The 14,471-nt window shown below is 42.2% G+C and overlaps 1 protein-coding gene across 2 annotated transcripts in view; it reads left to right on the top strand.

Moving 5' to 3' along the window:
* LOC109405001 (microtubule-associated protein Jupiter) overlaps positions 1 to 14,471 on the top strand; it is a 526,579-nt gene that overhangs the window by 239,911 nt on the left and 272,197 nt on the right. The window lies entirely within an intron of this gene.

Here is a 14,471-nt window from a genome sequence, read left to right as displayed (position 1 = left end):
AAATATTCTTAATTTATAGGAGATATTGGACAAAATGAGACAACATCACTGAATACGATGGACAAGAGATTACTTGTTTAGGGTTTTCTCAATTCAGTATTACGACTTTTGAACGACTTTGCATGGTTTTTTATTGTAATTCATCTGAAATGCTCAAATTTTCTTTATTTATAGGGGATATTGGACAAAATGGGTCATCATCTCTGAATGTGATGGACAAGACACGATTCGTTTGCGGTTTTACCATTAAGTAGCATGACTTTTGAACGACTTTGCATGGTTTATAATGAAATTCATCCGAAATTCTCAAATATTCTTTATTTATAGGGGATATTGGACAAAATGGAATACCATATCTGAATGTGATTGACAAGACAGGACCCGTTTGGCGTTTATCCATGCAGTAGCATGACTTTTGAACGATTTTGCTTGTTTTTTTGTTCAAAATAATCCGATCTGAATAGTTTTGCATGGTTTTTTGTTGAAATTCATTCGAAATTCTCAAATATTCCTTATTTATAAAGGATATTTAACAAAATGGGACATCATCTCTGAATGTGATGGACAAGACACAACCCGTTTGTCGTTTCTCGATACAGTAGCATGGTCTTTAACGACTTTGTATGGTTTTTTGTTCAAATTCTTCCGAAATTCCTAAATATTCTCATTTTATAGGGGATATTGGACAAAATGAGACACTTATTGTGATCAAAAGTGAAAAACATTTACTAAACCAAGTTTTCTAACATTGCTTCATGCTGTTTTTGAAATATTCAGTGTTTTTCTCAACTTCTTTGGATTTAAGTTTGATATACAGTAATGTTCCGATTTTATCACGCCCTCCACGTGTCAGTTCTTCAATTTTCATAATTTTTCTGTTACATTTGAAAGCAAGTGCTTCCCCTCTTATTCAAGATGAATGTTGAAGGCGCGTTTTGCGACGTTAAAAATATTGAAAATGCGTATAGGTTTTGTAGAATATTTAAAAGCAGCTTTGAAAAGGGGCGTGATAAAATCGGAACAATACTGTATTCAAATATTTATTACAAATTTAGGGGAAAATGACCAAAATGAGACACTTGGCGATGTTTTTCTGGAAAGGGGTTAGCACCATTCGATTCCCTGGAGTTTTTTGCTTAGGAATGAGTATCTGTCGTTTGCTTAGCAGCCGGAACTGAATTGCGTCCGTTTTTTTGCTCGAATTTGTACACTGTGCACTGTGCGCACCTTCTCCTATCAAAGCGAAGGTGTTGACTGATGATGAGAGGTTACCCGGCGGCGGTGGTGCCATCGCCGATCTCGTGCCTCGGTAGGTCCAATTTTAACAATGATCGATTGATCGACAAAAAATGGTGCCTGCCTAGCACACCACAATCCATGGATGCCCTACGAAGAAGATCTATGTGATGGAGAAGAGACACACCACCGACCGTTACCAATCGCATTGCAGACGCTCTCTGTCATCGACGACGACGTTGTCGTATGTAGGTACGTTGATCGAACGGAACTGATTTCCGAGCTCCGCTCGTGTCTCGTCGTAGGTACAGCTCGCAGATGCTGCTGAGCTGACGAAAGCGAGTGAAAGATCTGGGAATTTATAGACAATTTTCACTATCGGTAGCATGATTCGAATTATAATTATTGGGATTCCTTTCCCGAGCCAGCCAGCCAGTGCCCAGTGCAGTGCTTTCACCTGTTGACGATCGTTGCTCTTAGATCCCACACCCTACCTTCCCTTTCGCTTCTCGAATGGCTGGTTGCACTGACTGGACTGATCTCCGGGAGGAGGTTGGAGATCGTGCCCGATCATGGTACTTTGAGATTGGGATGTTTTCTCAAAGTACTGTTATTATCCGCGGAGTGGTCGCGTTTGAAGAGTGAACGGTACTTCTAGAAGAGCCTCTGAGATGCTGATGATGATCTTGATGGCTTGTGCGAACGAGGAAAATACTTGAGCTTGGTGACTGAAATGAATTTGTTGAGGTCAATTGAAAAGGCACAGATCAGATCGTACTGTGGGAGGAATAGTTGCTGCTTTTATTCCTTATTTTTATTCAAACTCATGTTTCTATCAGAACGTGGTATGTCAGTAATGATGAGTGTTTGTAAATTGCTAGCAAATTATTCAAATCCCAACTTACCGACAGAGTTCAATAGTCCAAAAGAAAACAATCCTCGCGTAAGTCTGTAAATATTCGCTGCACTCACTCTTCTTCCCTAATATCCATATTTCACACGCTGACAAACGCCAATTTCGAACATCTTAATTTACCATCACGATCGTTCTTCTAATCGGTAACATGCAACATGTGTAATGCTGCTGCAGTCCAAGACGACAAGTCTGCTCCATCCCAGCAGGAACATAACCTATCTACTAGGTACGTAGAAAACTACTTTTAGAGAAAGGGAGTTGTACCAGCAACAGCAGCCGCCGCTTGTTTGTCAATTCGACTCCGTTCGTCACGACTTGTCTCCATTTTAGTCGTGCCGTTGGTTGTTCCTTCCTAGCTCCTAGACCCGATCCCGACGCACGGACACTTTGGTGAAGGAGTCACACTGACTGGTGAGTTGTCTGTCTGTCGTTGGACGATCATCTCCCCCTCATGTGGTGGTTCGGTTTGGGGAGTTGTCATCACATCATCCCATCACCACATGGTTGTCTTCTGTTTTTCCCAACTACGTCGTCGTCGTCGTCGTTGTCGCCGTCATGGTGGCGCATGTGACGACGGTGAACGGGAGGTGATGCGACTGGAACCTGTTGAAAGTAGAGGTACATGCTCTATTGACTTGCGGTGTTCCCCGTCCCGAACCAATACCCGCGTTCCTAATCTGCTAAGTGGCTAGAAGTGACGACCGTGCGGGATGACGATGGTGTTATGCAAGGATGCTGCAACGAATAATAACTGGTGCGAATCCGCGCCGAGTACAGGGCGAAAACCTGCTGTCGCTTCTCCGTTTCATAATATCTCCATGTTGTTCTGGTCGCTTTTGCGATCTACAGTCAGGTCTTTTTTTACGCGGTTTTCATTTACGCGGCCGCGTAAATGAAAACTCCATATAAAAAAAAATTTCATCGTCTTATTTTTGCATGATTCGTCGAGAAATGGTGAGACTTTTTTTACGCGGTTTTTCGAATTTTGAACTGAGTTTTTTTTTTACGCGGTACGTATCCCCCGCGTAAAAAAAAAACCTGACTGTACACGGTTGCACTGGTGGGTGACTCCTTTGCTGCTGCAGGTTTGAGTTGTATTGGAGATAGATGATTATTTTCGGGTTTGGTCCCGGTCGTCTTCTCAAAACGCGAGGAAAACGTGGAGCTGGTGCCCTCTCGAGGCCCCAAAGCATCAGGGCTGGTAGCGGAAACTATTTCAGTAATTTTATCAGTTATTTTGAGGAGGCTATCATAGCACCTATTTGAGATAACAGTAAGGTCTTCTATTAGATGATGTCATCCACTTTTTGTCCACTATAACTTCTTAATAGTCTTTCGATCAAATTATCTCAACTTTCTAGAGTACAAATTTATTTCGCCATAAACTAATTCCCGTGCTAATTCCCGTCACATCAGACGATAAAAGGACCAATCTTTGCAGATATTCTGACTTGCATTTAGCACTGGATATCCAATAATTACACGAAATTTCACGTTTCTATTCCACTCCACTTACGAGTTGACAATTTTTCTCGTTTGGCGTACGACGAAGGCAACCACACCAAAAAGCAGCAGTTAGCCGAATTGTTCTTCTTCTTCGTTCTCATTTCATTTCGTTAGATTCACTTGTTGAGCCAACCTTCAATTTACATCCAACACGCTCTGCGGCACTTTAAAGTTAGGTTTCACTGCTGTAGAATGCAGCAAAAATTGTTCTTTTATTCAAATCAATCGCTTTTCTCGACGATAAAATGTTTGTTTACAGTTGTCTTTGCCTGGACGGTTGTCTTTGTCTTTGCCTAGGGAGGATGCAAGAAAATGAATGCGTGAATTTTCTGCATACGAAACATCGTACTTTACAACCACAGAGAAAGATTTCTTCGTTGCACTGTGATGGCGTATTATGGTCTTGTGGGCAAAAATATCAATTGAAATACTTTCGTCGTTATTCTAAAGCTACATCCATCTGAATTTTAATTTTCCTGTTTGTATTTTAAATACATTATTTGATTGGGATTGTGAAGAATTTTACTAATTTTTCGAACGAACATCTACGGTCAAATCCAATTTTTTACCATCCTATGTACCATAGTGTCACGTAGAAGGTGTGCCGAGAATTCAGTTCTGGTTGTGTCCGAAATAGCCCTGAACTAGACGGAAACAGAATTCTAGGGACAATTATTCAATCTTATTGTTTTCGGGAAATTGTAGTTCTTTAAAAAAAATTACATGATATTGAAGCTAATTTATAAGTTAGTAATTAATACCAAATTGGCCATTGAACATTAAACGAGTTGCTCAGATAGACGGGAATCAGATATAAACCCTATTTTCAATCTGCTTAGATACTGAGTCAAAATCAAAAATTTAATAATTTTGCCCGGGATCTACTTTAAAAATCATTTGATTGTTTTGTATGAGAGCAATTTTTTGAATCATCTTTTAACGGATTTTATACTAATCGAGCTAGGGTATTTTAACCTATAGTGGATACGTTAGCAGCTGAAATTTGCTTTGATCGTAAAAGCATTATGTTATCTTAATTGAATTGTCTTTACCAATGGTTGCGCATCAAGTTCTAGGGTAGCGAGCCACAGCGGTGGCCGGTATTTTGGGCACTCTTCGCTATAACTCAGTCAATTCCAAATCAATTGACTTGAAATTTTATACGCAGCTAGATTCTATACGTATCTCATTGCGTTCCAAAAATTGTGTCAATTGGTACAAAATTGGCTGAGTTATAGCAGAAAAGTGCCCAAAATAGGAGCCCCGCCGAGATTGTTCGACTTCCCTATATCTTTGCTACACATTGCACACAAAAATCGAACGAAAACACCTTATTTTTCTTATTAAATAATCATTTGAAATCTCGATCAAATTATCCTATAGTAGACCCCGCGGGAATTTTCGACCACTCCTCCCTCCATCGTACTTAATACATTGTCTGTCACACTTTCCCAAACCCGCCCTTTTCTCCTAGGACCGTGACGTGACGTACTTAATTCGTCCCCTTACCACTTTTCAGCCTAGTTTCACCACATGGAAATGCCGTCTAGGAACATGAGCCATGGTCTCCCGGTGAAAGTTTACCGTTAGATGCGTATTAGGGCGGGAAATTTAAGAATAAATGCTAGGGGTCCACTATAGGTTAAGGGTCCACTATTGGTTAAACCATCCTATCTACACTGAAACACGGCTTGCGGTAATGGCCAGCATAAAAATGTTTTTATATTTACCATGGTGAATCGAGATCATCGATCCACAAACGCTTCTTGTGTGTATTTTGTTCCCTCCTATATCAACCGGTTTGATAGCCGAGTGTTAGCGTGCGAGCCTGGTGATGTCAAGGTTCTTGGTTCGAATTCGGCTGCCACAGAAACTTTTTTTAAATTGTAAATCGGGTCCCTGGTAAAATTGAAAACATTAATCTGTTGAAATGAAATGAGAAGCAGTCTGCACAAATTTTGTGGCGTTGTGTATTTAAATTGACCCTCAGAATAGTAATTTCAACCGCAAGCCGTCTTTCAGTGTAGTTGGTGGGCAGTTGACAAAGAGCGGGATCCAAAAACAACTTAAAATTGATTTCAGGTACACTAGAACCTCCATTTAGATAAAATCTATTTATGGGCCTCCATTTAGGTAACATTACCTAATTTGAACTTGTTTGTGTTTAGAACAGTTGCAATCAGTGCTGAAAATGGTATTTCAACATGTCTAAATTCAACAACATCCAGCTCATTTTAGATGCTGAACCTGAGAACATGATATATGAAAAACTTGAGCGGCTAGACCAGTTCTACAAGAAAGTCACGGAAAAACCGATCTTTAAAGATAAATGAATAAACCGAATATTTAAGATAAATGTCAAGGAATACCTTCGGAAAAGGCAAATGATATTCATAGTGAATATCAATTGACATTTTTAGAAGGTAGACCGTAAAATTTACCTTAACTATTCTAAATAGAGTGATTTTTTCGTGACTTTCTTGTGGAACTGGTCTAGCCGCTCAAGTTTTTCATATACCATATTCTCAGGTTCAGCTTCTAAAATGAGCTGTAGGTTGTGGAATTTAGATATGACGAAATGCCATTTTCAGCACTGGTTGTAATACTAAAGATTGGTTTAGGGGGCGTTTATAAACCACGTGGACTTTTTGGGTGGAGAGGGGGGGCGTAAATTTTTGTATGGACGAAAGTCTACGAGGGTGGAGGGGAGATCCTGAGATAGTCAAAATTTTGTGAACAACCTCTTACGGGAAAGAAATAACAAATGGAGTTAAGGGGAGTATGAAACCGCGCACGAAACCTCCGAAACGTCGGAAAAACGCTTCTGTAATGCCTTCGAGATTCACAGAAAATCCTCTGAATCATCCTGAAATGCCTCTGAATACCCATTAAAACCCCCTAAGACCCCCTGTAACACAACTGAGACGCTCCTGAACATCTGAAAATGCCTCATGTAACGCATCCGGAAGCTCCTGAAAATCTTCTGAGAATTCCTGAAATGCCTCCAGAAATCCCCCGAAACCCCCTCTGACCCCATGTAACGCACATAAGACCCTTTGAAATCCAGGAAAATGCCTCTGGAAACTCTCGGAAGCCCCATCGTACTCTATGTAACGCACATGAGACAATCCGAAACACCCGAAAACGCCCCAGTAACGCCTCCGAAACCTTCTTAAAATCCTCGGAAACATCCTCCGAAGCCCTCGGATTCCATGTAAAGCGCATAAGACCGTCCGAAACACCCGAAAACACCTCTGCAACGCCTTCGGAACCCCCTAAAAATCTTCTGAAACTTCATGAAATACCTCTGAAAACTCCATAAAACCCCGGATTCTTCGTAACGCACTTAAGACCCTCCGAAACCCCCGAAACGTCGAGGTTTGTTCGTTCCCTCGTGACGAGGCAGAAACAGCACACCGCTCACACAGCATGTGATAAACTCTTTTGATTTTAGGAAGCATTATCAAGCCTGCCGAATACACCTATGTAACGCCTCCGAAACCCGCTGAAAAGCCTCTTTGGGAGCATCCATTAAGTACATTACGCTGAAATTGGGAATTTTCGACCCCCCTCCCCCCTACGTATGGGTTTCCTTAGGTGCTGTGCATAAACTACGTAGACTTAATTTTGGCAATCTCAGACCCCCCTCCCCTCTCGTAGACCTTCGTCCGTACAAAATTTTCGAAATTTGTATGGAGCGTAGACTTTGGCCAGACCCCACCCACCTACGTAGTTTATGGACAGACCCTTACTTAAAACATTGCTTGTCACACTTTCACAAACCCCCCTCCTCCCTAGGACCGCCACGTACTTAATGGATGGTCCCCTTAGTTTCCTAGAATGTCTCCAAAACCCCCCTCGGACCATATGTAACGCACATGAGACATGCCGAAACACCTCTGTAACGTCTCCGAAACCACCCGAAAATCCTCTGAAACTTCCGGAAATGCCCCTAGACACACTCGGACCCTCTGTAACGCACCTGAGGCCCTCCGAAACATCTGAAAACGCCCCTGTAGCTCCCAGTAACGCTTCTGAACCCCCCTGTCTCGAAACTCCTTTGAAAGCTCTCTGAAACCCCGCATGACCCTCGTTTAAATCTCCTAACCACCCACCCTTCTTAAACTTCTTTGCAGTTTTGAAATAGATTTAGGTAATAAACTGTATCCATTTAATTGGAGCTTTGGGTGTATTAAAGTCCATTTCTACAATTCTGTAAAATCACATACCGGCCTAAAAAAAATCGCTCTTGAGTGTAATATGCCTTCCAGATGTCTATTTTTTCCTAAACTGCTTAAGCCAAACGTCCTTATGCCACACGTAATTCTGCCTAATGTGGTGATCTCCTTTAAAAGTCCTGTGAAACTCGCTGAAACCCAGAGAAAACCTTTCCGAGATACGCGTAAACCTGCGTAAACCACCTGAAATGCCTGAACGTCCTAGAAAGCCCCCTTAAATACCGTAAATCCCCTTCAACGCTTCGGTGATACTTCTCTGAAACATCATTGAATCTCCCTTGAAATCATAGGAATTCGCTTCCAAACAACCTGAAATGTCTTAAATTTTATAGAGTGCCCCGTAGAACCTGGAAACCCTCTGAACCGCCTTAAAACGCCTTGAAACTTCTCTGGAATATTGCTAAAATTCTCTGGGAAACCGTGCAAAATCCTCTGAAACCCCCATGCAACAGAAAATTAAAAAAAAAATATGTAATTTAAGGTATCCTGAACCTGACATATACAAGCATCTTCACAGACGTAGATTTACAGACCAAAACACTTTATTTTATGTCTTTTATAAGACTTAATTTCGGGGCGATACTATTTCATTCGACGTTTCAGCTCTTGGTTTAGGCCTTCTTCAGAGGGGTTGTAGAGATATCGCTATTTGGTTGTAGTCGGTTCGGTTGCCAACGCTTTCGGTATTCTTGTTTCAGATGGGATCAAGAGGTGCATAAATGTTGTTAGTATCCAGCCTGCGAATTATACTGTAAGTCTGTAATTACGATTATGCTGTCCGTAAGCCTACAGATACGATTACCCCGCCTTTTGTCTCCGTCGGGTGCCAATGATGCACTTGACCTTCCGAGTAGTATGTTCACGGGAATGGATGAGCCGCTCAATTTATCCATGACGGTAACTTTAAATTTCGGTCTGCAGAGCCTAATACCCGCACGCAGCACAAGTGATCAACACGCTGCGCACTGGGCACTCGATTGACGTATATTCGATGGGTTCTTACTCTGCGGTACCAATCGTCTACTGATCTGCGGAATTTATCGACTGGTCGTTTCGTTGACCAGAGGAATGATTTTCTATTAGATCGTTTGATCCAGCGGTTGTGCTTCCGCGGACACTTCATAGATTAACAGAAGACTTCGACGGTTTCGATCATTCCAATAACTGGCGAAGATTCTTGGATGACCAGGAGGGCATTTCGTTATGACCAAATGAATCGTCAGTCGGTAGGAATAGTCAGGTAAGATCAAAGGTAAGATGGTGTATACAAGGCGACAAAGATGTTTTGAACACTTCGTTGACCAGGGAAGAATGGCTAAGCTTCTGCTGGCCACCTCGTCGATCAATTGCTTCAGGGCTACCGGCTCACTGACTAATAAAACAAGCACGTCTCTTGGTGTTCCCAATCTGCGTGTGGGAGTTCCTGGTGACCAGGGGAACGCTTCTACCAACGAACTCGCGGTCCTTCGGTATAGCGGCAAGTATGCGGGTGCTCCCGATGAAATTGGGAGATCTGCAGTTTTACGTTACGAGCTCACAATTGTATCAAAAAAATTCCGGATTACTACCGGCATTTTTTCTAGAATTCAGCAATTCCTCCTAGAAAATCTCCCAGAATTTCTCCACTCCGACGGATTTCTCGTGAAGTTTTTCACCTACTGAATTTCATTTTAGGATTACTTCCAGTAGTTTTCCCAGTATTGCTCTCAGAGTTCCGCACGTTATTTTTCCTGGAGTTCTCCTGTATTTCTCCAAGAAGTTTGCGTGGGATTTCCCCCAGGATGTATCGCGGGATCTCTGCAGGAGTTTCTATCAGCATATTTCTCAGATGTTGTCAACGATTTTTTTTTTCAAAAATTTCCTTTCTGGGATTCCTTTTCAGTGATTTTCCGCAATTCCTTCCAGTGCTCTTATCGGAATTTCCTCTGAAGTTTTTCCCGGGATTTCCTCCAAAGATTTTCTAGAGATCTTCCATTGGAGTTCCTACGGAGTTATTCCTGGGATTTGCTACTAGAGTCTCTGTTCAGATTTCTTCCAGAGTTCCTACTGTAATACTTATCTTCAAAAAATTCCCGGGATTCTCCAGGAGTTTCTCCCGGTATGTTTTTGAAAGGCTCTCGCGAGGCTGCTCCTGAGATTTCCTTCGAAAAATGTCCCGGGACTTTTCCTAGACAATTCTTTCCTGTGTTGTTCCCGGGAAGTCTCTCAGAGTTTTATACCGGACTTTGTTCCAAAATTTCTTCCGAAGCTTCTGCCGGAGGGATTTCTGCAGAAGCTAATACTGATGTTTCCATGGAGTGCATTCCACGATTTCATTTAGTTTTGTGATGCTTTCCCTTGTAGTTGTTTTCAATATTTCCTGCAGCGATTCTCCTGAGCTGTTCCATAGAAAATGTCTCGGAATCACTCCCAGAGTTCTTCCAGGAAACGCTATACCCGGAATTGTCCCGGGATTCTGGGTGTTCTTTTCGGATTTCTTCAAAAGGTACTCCCGCAGCTGTTGCAGGATTTTTTAGGAGTTTTTCTCGGAATACTTACAAAATTACTTGAAAAAAAAAATGAAATTTAGAAGACACAGAATGTTGAGAATGTCGAGAAAGTCTCAGTACTAAACATAAAAACAGTTCGCTCTTGCTTGTTGTTAGAAGGCACAACCGCGAGCATGTTGAGAGATTGGCATCTGTGCCGAAAGAGAGATAGAATTGTGAAAAAGGAGTGTTCATGGTGTGAGTTCGGTGTCAGTTTGGCTTTCTATTCCGAAAAATCGTGACCTGTTCTGTGGCCTAGTTGGTTGAAGCGCCGGTCTAGCGAAAACGGAATCGTGGGTTCAAATCCCACTAGAACGCGATTTTTTTTAAATAATTTTATCTCTCAATTTGCCAATAATCCACATTATGTGTCTTATAGATTGCAAGTTGTTTCAAGTACGTTCCTACGTCCCATCAAATCTGGTACATGCCTATTAAGGGCAATATAGACATGTGAACTTACGATATTCTTTCCAAGAAAATGCCGGAGAAATATCAGAAGGCATCTGGGTGAAATTTTGAGAAGAACTCTATAAAGAACTTCTAAAATAATCCCTAGAGACACTTTAGAAGGAGTCCTGAGAAACAATGAGATATCTCACAAAAAAGATCATGGGGAGGATCTGGCAAGGAACACCAAGAGAAATATCGGAAAATTTTCTGGAAAATCCTTAGATATTCAAAGATCTCCGGGAGGAATCCTGGGAAGAGTTCTGTAAAAAAAAAACTGCAAAAACATTTAAAGTAGGAATTGCAGTACAAATAAATCCAATGAGGAATTCTGGAAAAAAAAGTCACAAATGAATCCTGGATAAAATTTCGGGAGAACTCCAGAAAGGAATTTCGAAACAAATTCTGGATAGATTTCTAAGTAAATCCCTCAACTGAAGGCAACCCAAATCCCTGGAAGAGTCCTGGATTTCCTATGGTAATACCAAAGCTCCCACTACCAGCCCTGCAACGCCACCACGATTGGGACGCTTTTGCCATCGGTGTGAAATGAAATTGTAATTTACCCGTAGATGCATATAGTGTCGGTGTGTCGACCCGGCCGCTGCTATGAGGTGCATCGAATCCAGCCCAAAGGCCCACAATTTTGGTTCGCTGCCAGTGCCAATACTTACAGTGTGCAGCAACGAGCCCAAGCCAAACTGCTGGTGGTCGTGATGTTGCAATTAAGCAATTAACGGAAGAGGTTTCCCTCTCACTTTAAATTGGGATTTGGATTCGGTTCGAAGTAGGAGACCTGGAGGATCGTTCACACGGATGGTTGCCGGTGCCGGGCATCTTAATACTCTTGCTGCCAGCAGCAAAATCGGCAGGCAACTTGAACCAACACCAACCATGCGATGCGATGTTGTAAGTCGCTTTATGGAAAATTTACGGTGACACTTGAACATTTCTTTTGCATCGGTTGTTCGTTTTTTTTTAACGGCAGCGTGGCGCGTCAGGTCCAGGGGCAGGTTATCTTCCAAAGGGCATCCGGTGCAAGGAAGGCTACGGTTGAAGGTGTTATTCAGCTTGGTTGGGAGTGGATCGTGTAAAGTGTTGGCAAGTTGTGTAAGGTTATTGTTGGCGAAATGAGGGTTTGTGGAAGCATTGGATTAGGATGGAGCTTTGGAACTTAAAAAACGTTTTTAATATTCGATCCAGTCTAACTTCCAGTGTTTTGATAAATTTGATGACGGCCTTCAATGCATGGTTTATTCGATACCATATGTTGTGTTGTTTTGAACTTGTTCATTCGAATTCAAGGCACCTTCACCGGGAAGCAATTAGTTCGTCTGGCAGTCGCCTCACAGCCGATGAAAGTAAACAAAGCTTGACGTGGTGCTTCAATTTACACCCCAAAAGTAGCGGTGATTAAAACCAAAACACTTATTGACGTCAGTCAGTCCCGGCAGAGAAGGCCACCTTCCTCGTGATCCACAGGTAAAACCATCCATGTCAGCTGCGAGAGGAGGGAAAAACTCACCGGACCAAAGCGTGCTGGCTCACTTAAGTCACTCAAAAAGCGTGATAACCTCAACAGCGCGACGGCGCGACTTTTTCGGAGTTTAGAACTACGCCCATTGTTTCTCGTCATCTGCATCTAATCGCAAAATAGCGCTGCGTACCTTCTTTTGTTACATCACATTTCCGCACTATCAACGCTAGAAGTCGTCATCGTCGTCAACGCGTTTACCGTGGTTCTTCCAGATAGATATTGTTGGCATTGACAATCGGTCACGGTGGTATGACTTGATGCGTGAAACGCGCTCTCAAATTGTCACATCCCTATCCGTTTGAAGGCAGCCATTGTTCTTACGAAATGAGGCCGAACGTCAAGGTGAACTCTGAGGCGTACATGGGAATTTGACGATGTTGAGGTGCAAGTAATTGAACAACTTCGAACCAAAGCCTTTGATTCTGTTCCAGAACGAAAACTGAAAACTTTTGTTTTATTTGCTGTCAGCAAATTTTCTTCCCGGTTATTGCATATGGCGTGAATTGTCGCTGTCGCGTGCCGCGCACCAATGCCAGTTGCATAAAACCTCTACATATCGTTCCGTTTCATGCTTTCCTCTGCTTCAGCAATCATATTATCTTCGTGCTGTTGTTTCTTTCTATCTACGGTTTTCTCTTGTCGCTTTTTGTTGATTCGAGTACCGGTGACATTCGACTCCTGGTGGCGTTCTTCTCTTCAGTCACTCGTCGGCACTCGTTGAAAATGTTCATAGAACACTACAATGAGAGACAGATTCTACGTTGGTACATCACACCAAGGAGAAAGGATATCTTCATCATACACTTTCAGGCCTACCAATTTCTCATTCATTGTTGCCAACGATTTTACATCACATCCATCACACCGAAAAATATCAGCAACCCTAATTAATAAACCACACAAAACAACACGGCGTATCGCGGCTCATTATAGTGTAATCGGCATCATTTTCCTTGTAGGGGCATGTGACCACTTCATTCGGCTTTTTATTTCCGCGATAAATTTCCACCGAAGCTTTCCAAAATATGATCCATCATTCGAAGAAACGAGCATCGCCGCCGCCGGTCGACACAGTAGTAGGTAGTGTAACAACCATCATCGGTGACGCTTTTACTTACTCACTGAACCGTGCTGCTCCATCCAGTTCCAGTAGTGTTAGCGCCATGTGGAGCACGGACGAATACGATGATCAGGAGGCACGAAATCTGTCAGTCATTTTCGGGTCGTGGCGTAGATGTGTGACTGTATGACGTGCAACAAGGAGGGTCATAGCGAAGAAAGGTTACGTCTCACGACCACGACAGTTGATGAAAAGCGACTTCACTTGTACTTAGTGTACGCGTACGGGTCTGTCTGTTTTCGCACTCTGATTGTTACATATTTAATGATGTTGGGCTTGTACCTCAACTCAGCCAAATGCGATGTGTGTGATGACTGGCGTGGCGTGGTTGTTGCTGTGCTGGCTCGCCCCAAAACTCTTTCACTTGACATTTGAAAGATTTGAGATCCGGTCGGTTCGCTGGCTATTCGGTGATTGCTGTTGATGTAAATTAGTTGAATTGTTAATAAGGGCTTGGTGAATTATAAGTTTGAAGTAGCTATAGACGGTGCATTTCCTTAAGTGAGGAAGTTGTAACTTGAGCAATGAAAGACAGCAATCGAATTGGTATAAATGACTTATATGAAACAATGTAGATAAATGATCACTGCTATGTATCACACGCAGAAAAATGACGCTTGTGAGTAACTCTTGTTGAGACCGTCCCACTATTTACACCTTGTCTTTAAAAATCGCCATCTTAGATTTTTTTAAAGTCCTTGTCAAAAAGTGAGAAAAATGCATTTGGTTACTAAAATTAATGTTAGTGAGAGCCACAATAGTTTTTGCGGACCCCTCGATTTTGGTCAAATGTTGGCTCATTTGAAATGTTATAACTCCAAAGTTTCTTCTAAAACTCTCTCAAAACGTAACGTTGTTGAAAAGAGGAAGGATAGAGCTATTCTTTATAGTTATAATAAGTTGGGTCGGTCATATTGATTTTGGCAGCCATCATGGATTT

This window comes from Aedes albopictus, chromosome 3 (genome assembly GCF_035046485.1).
Source record: "Aedes albopictus strain Foshan chromosome 3, AalbF5, whole genome shotgun sequence".
Classification (NCBI taxonomy): domain Eukaryota; kingdom Metazoa; phylum Arthropoda; class Insecta; order Diptera; family Culicidae; genus Aedes; species Aedes albopictus.
This window is presented reverse-complemented; position numbering and strand designations above follow the sequence as displayed.